Source organism: Coregonus clupeaformis, chromosome 10 (assembly GCF_020615455.1).
Source record: "Coregonus clupeaformis isolate EN_2021a chromosome 10, ASM2061545v1, whole genome shotgun sequence".
Taxonomy (NCBI): domain Eukaryota; kingdom Metazoa; phylum Chordata; class Actinopteri; order Salmoniformes; family Salmonidae; genus Coregonus; species Coregonus clupeaformis.
Window position 1 is genome coordinate 62120245 of NC_059201.1, and position 16471 is coordinate 62136715.

Sequence of the window (16471 nt, forward strand, 5' to 3'; positions counted from 1 at the left end):
TCAACCCTCCTCTCCTCCCTTTCTGCATCCTTTGACTCTCTGTGTCCCCTATCCTCCCGGCCGGCTCGGTCCTCCCCTCCAGCTCCGTGGCTTGATGACTCATTGCGAGCTCACAGAACAGAGCTCCGGGCAGCGGAGCGGAAATGGAAGAAAACTAAACTCCCTGCCGACCTGGCATCTTTTCACTCCCTCCTCTCTACATTTTCTTCATCTGTTTCTGCTGCTAAGGCCACTTTCTACCACTCTAAATTCCAAGCAACTGCCTCTAACACTAGGAAGCTCTTTGCCACATTCTCCTCCCTGCTGAATCCTCCTCCCCCCCCCCCTCCTCCCTCTCTGTGGATGACTTCGTCAACCACTTTGAAAAGAAGGTTGACGACATCCGATCCTCGTTTGTTAAGTCTAATGACACTGCTGGTCCTGCTCACACTGCCCTACCCTATGCTTTGACTTCTTTCTCCCCTCTCTCTCCAGATAAAATATTGTGACTTGTGACTGCAGGCCGCCCAACAACCTGCCCGCTTGACCCCATCCCCTCCTCTCTTCTCCAGACCATCTCCGGTGACCTTCTCCCCTACCTCACCTCGCTGATCAACTCATCCTTGACCGCTGGCCATGTCCCTTCCGTCTTCAAGAGAGCGAGAGTTGCACCCCTTCTCAAAAAACCAACACTCGATCCCACTGATGTCAACAACTACAGACCAGTATCCCTTCTTTATTTTATTTCCAAAACTATTGAGCGTGCCGTCTTTAGCCAACTCTCTTGCTATCTCTCTCAGAATGACCTTCTTGATCCAAACCAGTCAGGTTTCAGGACTGGTCATTCAACTGAGACTGCTCTTCTCTGTGTCACGGAGGCTCTCCGCACTGCTAAAGCTAAATCTCTCTCCTCTGCTCTTGTCCTTCTAGACCTGTCTGCTGCCTTTGATACTGTGAACCATCAGATCCTCCTCTCCACCCTCTCCGAGCTGGGCATCTCCGGCGCGGCTCACTCCTGGATTGCGTCCTACCTGACCGGTCGCTCCTACCAAGTGGCGTGGCGAGAAGCTGTCTCCGCACCACGTGCTCTCACCACTGGTGTCCCCAGGGCTCAGTTCTAGGCCCTCTCCTATTCTCCCTATACACCAAGTCACTTGGCTCTGTCATATCCTCACATGGCCTCTCCTATCATTGCTACGCTGACGATACACAACTAATCTTCTCCTTTCCCCCTTCTGATAACCAGGTGGCGAATCGCATCTCTGCATGTCTGGCAGACATATCAGTATGGATGACGGATCATCACCTCAAGCTGAACCTTGGCAAGACGGAGCTGCTCTTCCTCCCGGGGAAGGACTGCCCGTTCCATGATCTCGCCATCACGGTTGACAACTCCGTTGTGTCCTCCTCCCAGAGTGCGAAGAGCCTTGGCGTGACCCTGGACAACACCCTGTCGTTCTCCGCTAACATCAAGGCGGTGACCCGATCCTGCAGGTTCATGCTCTACAACATTCGAGAGTACGACCCTGCCTTACACAGGAAGCGGCACAGGTCCTAATCCAGGCACTTGTCATCTCCCGTCTGGATTACTGCAACTCGCTGTTGGCTGGGCTCCCTGCCTGTGCCATTAAACCCCTACAACTCATCCAGAATGCCGCAGCCCGTCTGGTGTTCAACCTTCCCAAGTTCTCTCCACGTCACCCCGCTCCTCCGCACACTCCACTGGCTTCCAGTTGAAGCTCGCATCTGTTACAAGACCATGGTGCTTGCCTATGGAGCTGTGAGGGGAACGGCACCTCCGTACCTTCAGGCTCTGATCAGTCCCTACACCCAAACGAGGGCATTGCGTTCATCCACCTCTGGCCTGCTGGCTCCCCTTCCTCTGCGGAAGCATAGTTCCCGCTCAGCCCAGTCAAAACTGTTTGCTGCTCTGGCACCCCAATGGTGGAACAAGCTCCCTCACGACGCCAGGACAGCGGAGTCACTCACCACCTTCCGGAGACATTTGAAACCCCACCTCTTTAAGGAATACCTGGGATAGGATAAAGTAATCCTTCTACCCCCCCTAAAAAAATAAAAAAATAATTATGGTGGTTATCCCACTGGCTATAGGGTGAATGCACCAATTTGTAAGTCGCTCTGGATAAGAGCGTCTGCTAAATGACGTAAATGTAAATGTAAATGTAAATTTGAATAAGTTATTAATATGTTAATAACTAATGATGTTGACATTGCAATTAATGGATTAGATATTGATATTGATTCTTTTGATTGTTATAATAATTGTGATATGGGTAAAAAAAAGCTTATGTAAGCTAAAGATGTTGACACTATTCTTAACATGTCCTAGATATTATGGTTAAAACAAAGTTGCATTTATTTCTTAGATATTTTGATGTGTTAGGATACTACCACGTATATTGGAAATACAACAAAACAAAAAGGGGAGCAATAGTTACAAAGCTCAACAGCAACAATTGGAGGTTAGCTTAGAGGGAAAACTTCAAGACTTGTAACCAATACCTGACTGGGCTCCTTGTCCTCATCAGGATGGATCACACAATGAGGAAGATACATTGGTCTGAATATATATTCTTATCAAATGTAACGACAGATGGCAAGGCTAAGAATAAGTATATGCACATGCTTACACTCATTTTATGTTATCTTTTGTTTTATTGGTTGGGACTTAGAAAGTCCCAAAGGGGGGAAATATATAGATGATTTTCAAGTACATATGTTGTAGAATTAAACACCTATATGCCTTAAATGGTTATGGATTGAGAACCAGTTGAAGGGTTAATACAGAGCAGAGACATTTATGTGTTTTTCATAAACTCCCTGCAGCTGGTCTGGGTATGTCAATGACATGTGATGGAGATACAACTCCTCATGATGGCTGTGTGGAGATTGGAGTAACAATGGAACTAGTGTTATCATTTGTTTGTGCTTATGACCTTATGACCTGACACATAGCCACATGCACATAATCTCAAGGGCCAGGGGGGATGGTAAATGATAAATGCTTAAATGTATGTGGTTGAGAATGGGTTATGGATGACATGTTTAAACCATGTTTAAGTATTAATTGATATGTTTTATAATGTGTTATGAAATGATAAAGGTAAAACAGAATGAACATGATTGATACTTTGTACTCCAGATGCATGCCTGGATAGTGAATATAGTCAATACAGAGTGTGATTGTTCTTTAACGTACGTACATAATTTTTTGAGTCATGCCACTAATAAGATACAGAGGCCCCACTTAGAGAAGCGCAAGTAGCCCTCGTGAGTAGCCAACACGTGATACTGAAAGATGTTATTCATTCACATAGGGAGGAGTAACTATCAGTTGTATCAGTGTGACTGTATAAAAGGAGCGCTCCGGTTCAGGGCAAGCAGTTGCTCCATGGAGCAAGCTCGGCTGTGTTATGCAAATAATAAAAGTCTAAATTCACAAGTTCCAGTCTCTTGAGAAATATTTTTAAGTTGACTACTTTTTGAGTCAAATATTTCTACGACACATAGAAGTGGTTTAGCTCGTCTGGTTGGCTGGTGTCACTGGGCAGCTCGCGGCTGTGCTTCCCTTTGTAGTCTGTAATCGTTTTCAAGCCCTGCCACATACGACGAGCGTCAGAGCCAGTGTAGTACGATTCAATCTTGTATTGACTCTTTGCCTGTTTGATGGTTCGTCGGAAGGGCATAGGGGATTTCTTAAAAGCGTCCGGGTTAGAGTCCCGCTCCTTGAAAGCGGCAGCGCTACCCTTTAGTATGTACGTACGGTCACTGTGGGGACGACGTCATCGATGCACTTATTGATGAAGCCAGTGACTGATGTGGTGTACTCCTCAATGCTGTCTGAAGAATCCCGGAACATGTTCCAGTCTGTGCTAGCAAAACAGTGCTGTAGCTTAGCATCTGCGTCATCTGATCACTTTTTTATTAACCGAGTCACTGGTACTTCCTGCTTTAGTTTTTGCTTATAAGCAGGAATCAGGAGGATAGAGTTATGGTCAGATTTGCCAAATGGAGGGCGAGGGAGAGCTTTGTATGCGTCTCTGTGTGTGGAGTAAAGGTGGTCTAGAGTTTTTTTTCCTCTGGTTGCACATTTAACATGCTGGTAGAAATTAGGTAGAATGGATTTGAGTTTCCCTTTATTAAAGTCCCCAGCCACTAGGAGCGCTGCCTCTGGATGAGCGTTTTCCTGTTCACTTATGGCCTTATACAGCTCACTGAGTGCAATCTTAATGCCAGCATTGGTTTGTGGTGGTAAATAGACAGCTATGAAAAATATAGATGAAAACTCTCTTGGTAAATAGTGTGGTCTACAGCTTATCATAAGATACTCTACCTCAGGCGAGTAAAACCTTGAGACTTCCTTAGTATTTGATTTTGTGCACCAGCTGTTGTTTACAAATATACACAGACCGCCACCCCTTGTCTTACCGGAGTCAGCCGTTCTATCCTGCCAATGTAGCGTATATCCCGTCAGCTGTATGTTGTCCATGTCGTCGTTCAGCCACGACTCGGTGAAACATTGGATATTACAGTTTTTAATGTCCCGTTGGTAGGATAACCGTAATATTAGGTCATCTCATTTATTTTCAAATGATTGAAGATTGGCTAATAGGATTGATGGAAGAGGCAGTTTACTCGCTCGCCGTCGGATCCTTACAAGGCACCCCGACCTACGTCCACGATATCTCTGTCTCTTTCTCCTGCGAATGACGCCGATTTGGGCCTTGTCGGGTGTCTGTAGGATATCCTATGCGTCCAACTCGTTGAAGAAAAACTATTTGTCCAATACGAGGTGAGTAATCGCTGTCCTGATATCCAGAAGCTCTTTTTGGTTATAAGAGACGATGGCAGAAACATTATGTACAGAATAAATTACAAATAACGCGAAAAAAACACACATAATAGTACAATTGGTTAGAGGGCTGTAAACGGCAGCCATTTTTGTTGTTGTTATTCTGTCTCTCACTGTTCAAATAAACATACCATTAAAATTATAGACTGATCATTTCTTTGTCAGTGGGCAAACGTACAAAATCAGCAGGGGATCAAATACTTTTTTCCCTCACTGTAAAGGAATGGCACATTTAGTCACTTGGATTTTTGCCCATTCTTCAAGGCAAAACGAATCCAGCTCCTTCAAGTTGGATGGGTTCCGCTGGTGTACAGCAATCTTTAAGTGAAACCAAATATTCTCAATTGGATTGAGGTCTGGGCTTTGACTAGGCCATTCCAAGACATTTACGTTTCCCCTTAAACCACTTGAGTGTTGCTTTAGCAGTATGCTTAGGGTCATTGTCCTGCTGGAAGGTGAACCTCCGTCACAGTCTCAAATCTCTGGAAGACTGAAACAGGTTTCCCTCAAGAATTTCCCTTTATTTAGCGCCATCCATCATTCCTTCAATTCTGACCATTTTCCCAGTCCCTGCCGATGAAAAACATCCCCACAGCATGATGCTGCCACCACCACCATTCACTGTGGGGATGGTGTTCTCGGGGTGATGAGAGGTGTTGGGTTTGCGCCAGACATAGCGTTTTCCCTGATGGCCAAAAAGCTCAATTTTAGTCTCATCTGACCATATGTTTGGGAGTCTGACCATATGTTTGGGGAGTCTCCCACATGCTTTTTGGTGAACACATGGCTTTTTTTCTGGCCACTCTTCCGTAAAGCCCAGCTCTGTGGAGTGTACGGCTTAAAGTGGTGCTATGGACAGATACTCCAATCTCCGCTGTGGAGCTTTGCAGCTCCTTCAGGGTTATCTTTTGTCTCTTTGTTGCCTCTCTGATTAATGCCCTCCTTGCCTGGTCCGTGAGTTATGGTGGGCGGCCCTCTCTTGTCAGGTTTGTTGTGGTGCCATATTCTTTCCATTTTTTAATAATGAATTTAATGGTGCTCCGTGGGATGTTAAAAGTTTCTGATATTTTTTATAACCCAACCCTGATCTGTACTTCTCCACAACTTTGTCCCTGACCTGTTTGGAGAGCTCCTTGGACTTCATGTTGCCGCTTGCTTGGTGGTGCCCCTTGCTTAGTGGTGTTGCAGACTCTGGGGCCTTTCAGAACAGGTGTATATATACTGAGCTCATGTGACAGATCATGTGACACTTGGATTGCACACAGGTGTACATTATTTAACTAATTATGTGACTTCTGAAGGTAATTGGTTGCACCAGATCTTATTTAGGGGCTTCATAGCAAACGGGCTGAATACATATGCACGCACCACTTTTCCGTTATTTATTTGTAAAAAAATTTTTTAACAAGTTATTTTTTTCATTTCACTTCACCAATTTTGACTATTTTGTGTATGTCCATTACATGAAATCCAAATAAAAATCAATTTAAATTACAGGTTGTAATGCAACAAAATAGGAAAAACACCAAGGGGGATTAATACTTTTGCAAGGCACTGTATAGCATCTTGTCTTAAACAGTAAACAGATGCCAGCCTCTAGTATGAGATCCACTCCTGAGGTTTGCTGCACTGTGGTGCTCCCAAACCCCCCTCGACATGTCAGTGAATGGTTTGATCCGACCCTGTCTAACCTCACATCAGCTCTTTGGTGCCCATCACTCTGAGCTCGGGGAGGGGGGTGACGGCGTGTCACTGTGGCCTTTGTACCTGTTGTTGACAACTTCAGGCCCCCTCAAGTTGCAGCGAGAGAGGCTCGTACATCTCATGAATATTGTAGCTGGAATGGTGATGACATAAAATATTATATTTATTTACACCCAGGAAGGAAGATATTTGAACGTCTTTCCTGTTGAGGTATTGGCACTGGAGTAATAAGAAAAGGTAGATAGAAGGTAAATATGCAAATATGAATAAATTGTGTTTTATTATTATCCGCTTTAACCTCTGTCTTCTTCTAGGTTAATCTTGAGTCGTTACAGTACCAGAATCGTCTTTTTGTTTAAATCATTGCAGCTTTGACTAATCTCTATTCCACAGGATGCATGTAAAATGTCAGGCACAGTTCATATTAAGTGTAGCTTGAATTCTGCATGTATGTATAGTACAAGCAGTACATTTACATTACATACAGGTTAAGTCAAGCATAAACACACTATAGTCATGCTGTTATACTAACAAATGTCTGCAGTTTGTGCAATCACACAAAGCCTTCTGTGTTCCAATAATCACACATCAAAACAGATTCACAAACAAACCAATTCCATTCAAACTTCCCCTGCACTTGTTGAAACGCTACTTACAATATGAATGAAAAATACAGAGAGGGACAGTGGCCTGTTTACCAGTTAGATTACATTATTTTTCATAGCCAGCCTGCTCTACAAATGTTTGCCTATCTGTCAAACCATGTATCACTAAATTCAATTAGGCCCACATAATATTTTCATGTGTGGCAAGTGAGCTGTGAACGGGAATGGTAACGAACAACCTCTGCCTCAGCCTGAGACGGAAGAGAGGAAGCTATTTAAATAGAGACTGAGGCCGAGACTGAGACAGTGGTGGTAGAGACTAGCGATATTAAACATGAGCGAACTCCAGCTACTAATGGCTTCCTGTGTATTTCTCTGTCTGTCTGTCTGTCTGTCTGTCTGTCTGTCTGTCTGTCTGTCTGTCTGTCTGTCTGTCTGTCTGTCTGTCTGTCTGTCTGTCTGTCTGTCTGTCTGTCTGTCTGTCTGTCTCTCGCTCTCGCTCTCGCTCTTGCTCTCTCTCTCTCTCTCTCTCTCTCTCTCTCTCTCTCTCTCTCTCCCTCTCTCCTCTACCCAACTCCCTCTCTCTCTCTTGCTCCCCCTCCTTTCTCCCCTCCATCCTCACCTCTCTCTCTCTCCCCCCAACCTCCCTCCTCCCCCTCTTTCTCCCTGTCTCAGACCACTCCAGCTCCATCCACTCATCCTGTCCGTCGGCCCATGTTAGTGTTAATCTTCCCCAGGCTGAACACTCCCTCTAGTGATAGACACAGGCAGTTCCTGAGGAAGAGCCAACAGGAACTGTGAATGTGGCCATCCACAACAGACTCACAGAGACAGCCCTCACAGGCTAGATTGTATGTGATAATGTGATGTTCCCACTGCTAACTAGGAAACATAGTGTTTTGAGAGGATGGTTGCTACTGTAGGTCTTAGGATATAGGTCTATATTGAAGAAAAACACATGCATGAACTCAATTCAATTTAAGGGCTTTATTGGCATGGGAAACGTGTGTTAACATTGCCAAAGCAAGTGAAGTAGATAGTAAACAAAAGTGAAATAAACAATAAATATTAACAGTAAACATTACACTCAGAAGTTTCAAAAGAATAAAGACATTTCAAATGTCATATTATGTATATACAGTGGGGAAAAAAAGTATTTAGTCAGCCACCAATTGTGCAAGTTCTCCCACTTAAAAAAAGATGAGAGAGGCCTGTAATTTTCATCATATGTACACGTCAACTATGACAGACAAAATGAGGAAAAAAAAATCCAGAATATCACATTGTAGGATTTTTAATGAATTTATTTGCAAATTATGGTGGAAAATAAGTATTTGGTCAACTTCAAACAAGCAAGATTTCTGGCTCTCACAGACCTGTAACTTCTTCTTTAAGAGGCTCCTCTGTCCTCCACTCGTTACCTGTATTAATGGCACCTGTTTGAACTTGTTATCAGTATAAAAGACACCTGTATACAACCTCAAACAGTCACACTCCAAACTCCACTATGGCCAAGACCAAAGAGCTGTCAAAGGACACCAGAAACAAAATTGTAGACCTGCACCAGGCTGGGAAGACTGAATCTGCAACAGGTAAGCAGCTTGGTTTGAAAAAATCTACTGTGGGAGCAATTATTAAGAAATGGAAGACATTCAAGACCACTGATAATCTCCCTCGATCTGGGGCTCCACGCAAGATCTCACCCCGTGGGTCAAAATGATCACAAGAACGGTGAGCAAAATCCCAGAACCACACGGGGGGACCTAGTGAATGACCTGCAGAGAGCTGGGACCAAAGTAACAAAGCCTACCATCAGTAACACACTACGCCGCCAGTGACTCAAATCCTGCAGTGTCAGACGTGTCCCCCTGCTTAAGCCAGTACATGTCCAGGCCCGTCTGAAGTTTGCTAGAGTGCATTTGGATGATCAAGAAGAGGATTGGGAGAATGTCATATGGTCAGATGAAACCAAAATATAACTTTTTGGTAAAAACTCAACTCGTTGTGTTTGGAGGACAAAGAATGCTGAGTTGCATCCAAAGAACACCATACCTACTGTGAAGCATGGGGGTGGAAACATCATGCTTTGGGGCTGTTTTTTCTGCAAAGGGACCAGGACGACTGATCCGTGTAAAGGAAAGAATGAATGGGGCCATGTATCGTGAGATTTTGAGTGAAAACCTCCTTCCATCAGCAAGGGCATTGAAGATGACACGTGGCTGGGTCTTTCAGCATGACAATGATCCCAAACACACCGCCCGGGCAACGAAGGAGTGGCTTCGTAAGAAGCATTTCAAGGTCCTGGAGTGGCCTAGCCAGTCTCCAGATCTCAATCCCATAGAAAATCTTTGGAGGGAGTTTAAAGTCTGTGTTGCCCAGTGACAGCCCCAAAACATCACTGCTCTAGAGGAGATCTGCATGGAGGAATGGGCCAAAATACCAGCAACAGTGTGTGAAAACCTTGTGAAGACTTACAGAAAACGTTTGACCTGTGTCATTGCCAACAAAGGGTATATAACAAAATATTGAGACATTTTTGTTATTGACCAAATACTTATTTTCCACCATCATTTGCAAATAAATTCATTAAAAATCCTACAATTTGATTTTCTGGATTTTTTTTTCTCATTTTGTCTGTCATAGTTGACGTGTACCTATGATTAAAATTACAGGCCTCTCTCATCTTTTTAAGTGGGAGAACTTGCACAATTGTTGGCTGACTAAATACTTTTTTTCCCCACTGTATACAGTGTTGTAACAATGTGCAAATACTTAAAGTACAAATGGGAAAATAAATAAACATAAATATGGGTTGTATTTACAATGGTGTTTGTTCTTCACTGTTTGCCCTTTTCTTGTGGCAACAGGTCACAAATCTTGCAGCTGTGATGGCACACTGTGGTTTTTCACCCAGTAGATAAGGGAGTTTATCAAAATTGGGTTTGTTTTCGAATTCTCTGTGGATCGCTGTAATCTGAGGGAAATATGTGTCTCTAATATGGTCATACATTTGGCAGGAGGTTAGGAAGTGCAGCTCAGTTTCCACCTCATTTTGTGGGCAGTGTGCACATAGCCTGTCTTCTCTTGAGAACTCTCTCTCTGTGTCTCTTTTTATCACAAATACAGTGGGGGAAAAAAGTATTTAGTCAGCCACCAATTGTGCATGTTCTCCCAATTAAAAAGATGAGAGAGGCCTGTAATTTTCATCATAGGTACACGTCAACTATGACAGACAAAATTAGATTTATTTTCTCCAGAAAATCACATTGTAGGATTTTTTATGAATTTATTTGCAAATTATGGTGGAAAATAAGTATTTGGTCAATAACAAAAGTTTCTCAATACTTTGTTATATACCCTTTATTGGCAATGACACATGTCAAACGTTTTCTGTAAGTCTTCACAAGGTATTCACACACTGTCGCTGGTATTTTGGCCCATTCCTCCATGCAGATCTCCTCTAGAGCAATGATGTTTTGGGGCTGTCGCTGGGCAACACGGACTTTCAACTCCCTCCAAAGATTTTCTATGGGGTTGAGATCTGGAGACTGGCTAGGCCACTCCAGGACCTTGAAATGCTTCTTACGAAGCCACTCCTTCGTTGCCCGGGCGGTGTGTTTGGGATCATTGTCATGCTGAAAGACCCAGCCACGTTTCATCTTCAATGCCCTTGCTGATGGAAGGAGGTTTTCACTCAAAATCTCACGATACATGGCCCCATTAATTCTTTCCTTTACACGGATCAGTCGTCCTGGTCCCTTTGCAGAAAAACAGCCCCAAAGCATGATGTTTCCACCCCCATGCTTCACAGTAGGTATGGTGTTCTTTGGATGCAACTCAGCATTCTTTGTCCTCCAAACACGACGAGTTGAGTTTTTACCAAAAAGTTATATTTTGGTTTCATCTGACCATATGACATTCTCCCAATCCTCTTCTGGATCATCCACATGCACTCTAGCAAACTTCAGACGGGCCTGGACATGTACTGGCTTAAGCAGGGGGACACGTCTGGCACTGCAGGATTTGAGTCCCTGGCGGCGTAGTGTGTTACTGATGGTAGGCTTTGTTGCTTTGATCCCAGCTCTCTGCAGGTCATTAACTAGGTCCCCCCGTGTGGTTCTGGGATTTTTGCTCACCGTTCTTGTGATCATTTTGACCCCACGGGGTGAGATCTTGCGTGGAGCCCCAGATCGAGGGAGATTATCAGTGGTCTTGTATGTCTTCCATTTCCTAATAATTGCTCCCACAGTTGATTTCTTCAAACCAAGCTGCTTACCTATTGCAGATTCAGTCTTCCCAGCCTGGTGCAGGTCTACAATTTTGTTTCTGGTGTCCTTTGACAGCTCTTTGGTCTTGGCCATAGTGGAGTTTGGAGTGTGACTGTTTGAGGTTGTGGACAGGTGTCTTTTATACTGATAACAAGTTCAAACAGGTGCCATTAATACAGGTAACGAGTGGAGGACAGAGGAGCCTCTTAAAGAAGAAGTTACAGGTCTGTGAGAGCCAGAAATCTTGCTTGTTTGTAGGTGACCAAATACTTATTTTCCACCATAATTTGCTAATAAATTCATTAAAAATCCTACAATGTGATTTTCTGGAATTTTTTTTCTCAATTTGTCTATCATAGTTGACGTGTACCTACGATGAAAATTACAGGCCTCTCTCATCTTTTTAAGTGGGAGAACTTGCACAATTGGTGGCTGATATATGAACAGCGCCGGAGAAGATGGCTGCCGTTGTGACACTCTGGCTCCGGGACTTTTGTATTTGAGCCAGGGTGTATTTTGTTTTGTTGGGTTTTGGTTTGGTTATGTTGGGTATTTGGGTGTATTTCTATGTTTGCATTTCTGTTGGGTTCATTTCTAGGTTTGGTCTATGACTCCCAATCGGAGGTAACGAGTGTCAGCTGTCGGCTCGTTATCTCTGATTGGGAGCCATATTTAATCTGTATGTTTTCCTGTGGGTGTTGTGGGTTTTTGTTCCGTTTCGGTCAGTGTACCGTGGACTTCATTGAGTCGTCTTTTGTTTTGTAGTTCGATAACGTTTAATTAATAAAGTCATGTTTCTTGGACACGCTGCGCCTTGGTCATACTTAGACGACATAGACGACCGTGACAGAAAAACTCACCAATCTAGGACCAAGCGGCGTGTCAAGCGGCAACAGGAACCACATACACAGGATTCATGGACGCCTATAAAGGATTCATGGACATGGGAGGAGATACTGGCTGGAAAGGGTCCTTGGGCACAACCGGGAGAATATCGCCGCCCTCGTGAAGAGCTGGAGGCAGCTAAAGCCGAGAAGAGGCGGTACGAGGAGGCAGCACGGAGTCAAGGCTGGAAGCCCGTGGGTACTACCCAAAAATTTCTTGGGGGGGGGCTTAAAGGGAGTGTGGCGAAGTCAGGTAGGAGACCTGCGCCTACTCCCTGGACTTACCGTGGAGAGCGAGAGTACGGGCAGACACGTGTTACGCAGTAGAGCGCATGGTGTCTCCTGTACGCAGGCATAGCCCGGTTCGGGTACATTCCAGCTCCACGTATCGGCCGGGTTAGAGTGAGCGTTGAGCCAGATGTCATGAAGCCGGCCCAACGCATCCGGCTACCAGTGCGTCTCCTCGGGCCGGCGTACATGGCACCAGCCTTACGCATGGTGTTCCCGGTTCGCCCACATAGGCCGGTGCGGGTTATTCCACCTCCCCGTACTGGTCGGGCGACGGGGAGCATCAACCCGGGTAAGGTTGGGCAGGCTCAGTGCTCAAGGGGGGCCAGTAAGCCTGCACGGTCCGGTATTTCCGGCGCCACCTCCCCGCTCCAGCCCAGTACCACCAGTACCTACACCACGCACCAAGCCTCCTGTGTGTTCCCGAGTCCTGTGCGTCCTGTTGCTGCTCTCCGCACTAGGCCTTATGTGCGTCCCCAGGGTCCAGCATGCCCTGTTCCTTCTACCCGCACTAGGCTTTATGTGCGTTCCCAGGGTCCAGCATGCCCTGTTGCTTCTCCCCGCACTAGCCCTGAGATGCGTGTCCTCAGCCCGGTACCTCCAGTTCCGGCACCACGCACCAGGCCTACGGTGCGCCTCAGACGGCCAGAGTCTGCCGTCTGCCCAACGGGGGCTGAACTGCCCGTCTGCCCAAAGGCGCTTGAACTGGCCGTCTGGACTGAGCCTGCAAAGCCGCCCGTCTGCCATGAGCCTTCAGTGCCGTCCGCCAGACTGGAGCCGCTAGAGCCTTCCGCCAGACAGGATCAGCCAGAGCCTTCCGCCAGACAGGATCAGCCAGAGCCTTCCGCCAGCCATGAGCAGCCAGATCCGTCCGCCAGCCATGAGCAGCCAGATCCGTCAGCCAGCCACGAGCAGCCAGATCCTTCAGCCAGCCATGAGCAGCCAGATCCGTCAGCCAGCCATGAGCAGCCAGATCCGTCGGCCAGCCATGAGCAGCCAGATCCTTCAGCCAGCCATGAGCAGCCAGATCCGTCAGCCAGCCATGAGCAGCCAGATCCGTCAGCCAGCCATGAGCAGCCAGATCCGTCGGCCAGCCATGAGCAGCCAGATCCTTCAGCCAGCCATGAGCAGCCAGATCCGTCCAGCCAGCCATGAGCAGCCAGATCCGTCGGCCAGCCATGAGCAGCCAGATCCGTCAGCCAGCCATGAGCAGCCAGATCCGTCAGCCAGCCATGAGCAGCCAGATCCTTCAGCCAGCCATGAGCCGTCCAGCCAGGATCCGCCAGAGCCGTCCAGCCAGGATCCGCCAGAGCCAGCCAGCCAGGATCCGCCATTGAGTCCGGTGCTGTCCCTTAGCCCGGTGCTGCCCCTTATCCTGGTGCTGCCCCTTAGTCCGGTGCTGCCCCTTAGTCCGGTGCTGCCCCTTAGTCCGGTGCTGCCCCTTAGTCCGGTGCCGCCCCTTAATCCAGTGGGGTTTAATTGGGGGGTGGTCATGTGGAGGAGGCTACGGAAGCAGATAGTGACTAAGGTGGGGTGGGGACCACGACCAGGGCCAGAACCGCCACCGTGGACAGACGCCCACCCAGACCCTCCCCTAGACTGTATGCTGGTGCGCCCGGAGTTCGCACCTTTAGGGGGTACTGTGACACTCTGGCTCCGGGACTTTTGTATTTGAGCCAGGGTGTATTTTTGTTTTGTTGGGTTTTGGTTTGGTTATGTTGGGTATTTGGGTGTATTTCTATGTTTGCATTTCTGTTGGGTTCATTTCTAGGTTTGGTCTATGACTCCCAATCGGAGGTAACGAGTGTCAGCTGTCGGCTCGTTATCTCTGATTGGGAGCCATATTTAATCTGTATGTTTTCCTGTGGGTGTTGTGGGTTTTTGTTCCGTTTCGGTCAGTGTACCGTGGACTTCATTGAGTCGTCTTTTGTTTTGTAGTTCGATAACGTTTAATTAATAAAGTCATGTTTCTTGGACACGCTGCGCCTTGGTCATACTTAGACGACATAGACGACCGTGACAGCCGTTTTACAGCCCTCTAACCAACCCTCTAACCAATTGTACTATTATGTGTGTTTTTCCGCGTTATTTGTAATTTATTTTGTACATAATGTTTCTGCCATCGTCTCTTATAACCAAAAAGAGCTTCTGGATATCAGGACAGCGATTACTCACCTCGCATTGGACAAAGATTTTTTCTTCAACGAGGCGGCCGCGAAGGATATCATACAGACACCCGACAAGGCCCAGATCCCCGTCATTCGCGTGAGGAAGAGACGGAGATATCGCGGACGCAGATCCGGGTGCCTTGTAAGGATCCGACGGCGAGCGAGTAAACTGCCTCTTCCATCAATCCTATTAGCCAACGTTCAAGCTTTTGAGAATAAAATGGACGATTTAAGATTACGGTTATCCTACCAACGGGACATTAAAAACTGTAATATCTTATGTTTCACGGAGTCGTGGCTGAACGACAACAATGATAACATTCAGCTAGCAGGCTATACGCTACATCGGCAGGACAGAACGGCTGACTCTGGTAAGACAAGGGGTGGCGGTCTGTGTATATTTGTAAACAACAGCTGGTGCACAAAATCAAATACTAAGGAAGTCTCGAGGTTTTGCTCGCCTGAGGTAGAGTATCTTATGATAAGCTGTAGACCACACTATTTACCAAGAGAGTTTTCATCTATATTTTTCATAGCTGTCTATTTACCACCACAAACCAATGCTGGCATTAAGATTGCACTGAATGAGTTGTACAAGGCCATTAATCAACAGGAAAACGCTCATCCAGATGCAGTGCTCCTAGTGGCCGGGGACTTTAATGCAGGGAAACTTAAATCCGTTCTACCTAATTTCTACCAGCATGTTAAATGTGCAACCAGAGGGAAAAAAGTCTAGACCACCTTTACTCCACACACAGAGACGCATACAAAGCTCTCCCTCGCCCTCCATTTGGCAAATCTGACCATAACTCTATCCTCCTGATTCCTGCTTATAAGCAAAAACTGAAGCAGGAAGCACCAGTGATTCGGTTAATAAAAAAGTGGTCAGATGACGCAGATGCTAAGCTACAGGACTGTTTTGCTAGCACAGACTGGAACATGTTCCGGGATTCTTCAGACAGCATTGAGGAGTACACCACATCAGTCACTGGCTTCATCAATAAGTGCATCGATGATGTCGTCCCCACAGTGACCGTACGTACATACCCCAACCAGAAGCCATGGATTACAGGAAACATCCGCACTGAGCTAAAGGGTAGAGCTGCCGCTTTCAAGGAACGGGACTCTAACCCGGACGCTTATAAGAAATCCCGCTATGACCTCCGACGAACCATCAAACAGGCAAAGAGTCAATACAGGTCTAAGATTGAATCATACTACACTGGCTCTTACGCTCGTCGGATGTGGCAGGGCTTGAAAACTATTACAGACTACAAAGGGAAGCACAGCCGCGAGCTGCCCAGTGACACAAGCCTACCAGACGAGCTAAACCACTTCTATGCTCGCTTCGAGGCAAGCAACACTGAAGCATGCATGAGAGCACCAGCTGTTCCGGATGACTATGTGATCACGCTCTCCGTAGCCGATGTGAGTAAGACTTTTAAGCAGGTCAACATTCACAAGGCCGCAGGGCCAGACGGATTACCAGGACGTGTACTCCGAGCATGTGCTGACCAACTGGCAAGTGTCTTCACTGACATTTTCAACATGTCCCTGACTGAGTCTGTAATGCCAACATGTTTCAAGCTGACCACCATAGTCCCCGTGCCCAAGAACTCTAAGATAACCTGCCTAAATGACTACCGACCCGTAGCACTGACGTCTGTAGCCATGAAGTGCTTTGAAAGACTGGTCATGGCTC